Below are 3810 nucleotides of genomic sequence, written 5' to 3'. Positions count from 1 at the left end.
TGAAGAGGCAGGCGTAACTAATCTATATTTTTCTCCACGTTTCAAGGAATTCTACCATTGGCACAAGCTGTCAAGATTGGATACCGTGTGTAATGTGGAGGGAGGAGGGGAGGCAGTGGTAATAGAGTTGCCTTGCTTTTGCTCATGTCCCTGGCCTTCGGGGCCATCATGGTACAGCAGAAAGCATTAATTTGGAATCAGAACCAGCTTTACTTATAAGTTATATAATCTTGAACAGACTATTAAAAGCTCTTTCAGTCTCAGTTTCCTTATCTGGTAAATGGGAACTACAAGGAGTCTTTTAAAGGATTCTTTTGAGAGCTGTGATAGCGCCTGATCCATGGTAGACTGGCCCCCAGTGAAGGTTGGTTCCCTTCCCTGTGCCGTATCTTTGCACAGTTTATGTCTGTCTGTTGTCCCCCAGGTAACCTGGGACTGTTTTCTTCATCTTCAACAAGGGAGCAGGTGAATGTAAGACAACTGTTGATAATGCAAATTAAAACATTTTATGTTTCTAAAGTACTTCACAGTGTACATAGAGTTTTCGTGCATGTAAATTAAGAGCATCTGGGAAAAAGGAATGAGTAAGCAGATAAAAGGGAACCCTCAGGACCTATATTCGTCTTCCAAGTTTCAGCTCCTAGAGGACCAATACTCATACTTCAGTCAGAATGCTTCACTTTTATTTGCTTCGGCTTTCAAGTGACTAATTAGTTGCAACACCTAAGTATTTCTTCATTGCTTTCCATAGAAGTATTTTATCAGTATAATTTGTATCACTTTTTTGTTTTACTCATTCATTAGTTAATAAATATTTATTTAGTATGAATAAATATATGTTCCAGGTGCTTTTCTAGACATTTGAGATGAGCAGTGAGTTAGGCAATTTCAAATGTAGATAAGACTATGAAGAAAATAAAATGAGTGAGAGAGGCTGAGGTGATGTGGTTACTGCATATTGAAAAGGTCAGGGAAGTTCTCTTTGACCGTGCATTTGACCTTGGACCATGCAAAGATTTAGGAGGAGGGAACAGAAAGCACAAGGCCCTAAGGATGGAATTGTTTTCGGGCATAATGTACTTCCCTAGAAGACCTTAAGAACAGGCGTACAGCGAGACTAGTAATCCGTGACCTGTGAGAAGGTAGAGTTACAAACATTTACGGCCACCTGGTCCCAAATTAATAGAAAGGACTAAGACTTTTTTTTTTTCGGTATCTGATCACCTCTCATCCACAAAGACAACCAGGCTTGTGTGTCCCCAGAAGAGTGTCAGCCAGTCACTTAATGTACTGAGTTCTATTAAATTTTATTCTTTGACCTTTCCTACCGTTTGAGGAAGTGTCCAGAGGAATGTGAAGATGGAAGAGTTTTGTTCACATGCCCTCCTCTGCTTTTACCCCCGCTGTTTCCTTGCTCTCTCCACCTGCTCTCCTGTTCTCTACAGAGGCAGCTGTGACATCCTGCAGGCACAAGGAAATGATGTGTATCTTCTGCCACCCACTTAGGATACTGTGGTATCATTGGCCGTGGCTGTTTCTCTCTCATCTCCACCCCCACCTCTAGCCCTTCCTACCCAGTATGAGAACATGGAAACTCAATCTGGAAAGCGTGATCTAAGTGGTCCCCAAACTTAGCCTTGCTTATCCTTGGGTGATTATATTAAGGAAGGGTTTTTCTCATTGTAGTCTACTGTGGGTTTTGTTTGTTTGTTTGTTTGTTTGTTTAAAAACATATCTCTATTGATTTCAGACAGAGAGGAAGGGAGAGGGAGAGAGAGATGGAAACATCCATGATGAGAGAGTCATTGATCGGCTGCCTCCTGCTCGCCCCACACTGGGTATGGAGCCCGCAGCCTGGGCATGTGCCCTGACCTGGAAACAAACCACATCTCCTGGATCCTAGGTCAATGCTCAACTGCTGGGCCATGCCGGGCCAGGCTGTAGTCTACTGCTTTTTTGCAATAAATATAAAAAAGTTTTAGTTTTCTTATTTTTAAAAGAACTAGATAATATCAGAAAATGATGGTTGGTAGATTTAAATCTTTACTTCATTTTCTTCATTTTAAAGCATTCTACAGGAACTATTTTCAGTAGCAAAGATTTTGTAGTCCATTTAAAATGAATTCGATTCAGTAACAAATGTTAAGGACATCTCTAGTACAAAGGGAATTAAACTCGCTGGGTGTAGCATGGGCTTCGGATAAGATAAACAGTCTGAAAAGGATGTGATATCACTTGTCTCTTTAGGAAAGCATTTCTCTGTCTTAGAGTTAAAGCTCCAGGCGGAGGAAATGGGAAGGCGGGGAGAACATGGACCAGTTCCAGAGGAGACGTTGGGTCATGGAGAATGAATGAGTCAACAGGCATCAGAGGGCGTGTGGTGAGGGATTGGGAGGGGGGAAGAAAGGAAGCAGTGGGGCCTTTGAACGCCCTCACACCTACACCCAGGCACACACACCGGGCTCTTGGGGGACATGATAAATTCTTAGTATTTCCAAAGGGTGACTGTGTATGCCAGGAAACCAAATCACTGTCAGAATCCGGCGTGGCTCTGGGCAGAATCTGACACACCAAAGTCAGGGAGGTGATGAACGTAGAAGAATCCCTGCAGGAGAAGAAAGAGAGAAAGAGCCTTGTAAATTGTCAGCATTTCCATGTCTTTTGTTTAGAAAGGTTGGGAAGGAGATGAGAAGCCACTTCTTGAAGAGCAGCAATGCAAAGAAAATTGGTGGCATTTAGTTGCAGCAAAATTAGCTGTTTAAGGTGCCCCAGAGATCTCTCTCTATATCATCTGTGTGAGGTATTTTCATTTCCCAGTGGACACTGATAGGAGAAGGACCATTGTTCCTGTGAATATCTATGTATTTCTGTACCTCAGGCCTCCAGCACATCTACCTGACATTTGACCAAGTCCTTTATCATATCTTGTTCATCATATTGACATTCTTGGCATTAAAATTTTTTTAAATTTATGTAACATTGATATTCCAAAGGCCTTTAAATTTTTTTACAGGAATTTCTTATGCACTTTTAATTAAACCAGTGGAACCCCTGCTTTCACCCCCACTGTCATATGGCATATAGTACTATGAAATCTTATGTACCCACATGAGACAAATAAATGAACAAAATAAAAATTTGACCTTGGTCTTTCTCAAATTGATGTTCTATCTTTTGACACTGCTTCTCCTGAAGTAAACAAAATATGCTTGAAAATAAAATAAACAGCCTTTGATTTCTCCATCCCTACAACTTCCAGAGTGATCTATTAAACCATAAATGGGATTATGTTACTTCTATTAACCAGGAATTTTCCCATAAGAGGGGGAAAAAAAAGTAACAATTTCATTATGGCCAAACCACCTGTGTGATCTGACCTCTGCCTGCTTGACCAGGGTGGTCACCATACACCTTACTTTATATCTAATTGTCTTAAAGTAATTAAGAATTCATTCTGTTATTCTCAAAAATATTATTTGATAATAAATTAGTTGGTCACTCAACTCCACCCTCATCTTTTATGCCCCTGCCCAAGATGCCCTTTCTTTCTGCCTGGAACACAGGTCTCCTCTTCATGTGAATGTTTAGGTCTCTGAGTCTGCTGAAACTCACTTCTGCATATCCCAGTATAAGTGATTACACATCACAATTTGTGATGATATACTTACATATATGCTTATGTTTTTAATACTGTCTTCTCCACAAGACTGATGCAAGAGCAGGACTGATATGATGGTTCTACTCTAGCCTGGAAGAGTTGCTCTGTATCTGCTTTTTCCACCACGGATACTGAGTGCCTAAAACAGCGTC

The sequence above is a fragment of the Miniopterus schreibersii genome (genome assembly GCF_964146895.1).
Source record: "Miniopterus schreibersii genome assembly, chromosome: 1".
Classification (NCBI taxonomy): Eukaryota; Metazoa; Chordata; class Mammalia; order Chiroptera; family Miniopteridae; genus Miniopterus; species Miniopterus schreibersii.
The sequence above is the reverse complement of the archived record's forward strand: the minus strand, read 5'-3'. Positions refer to the sequence as shown.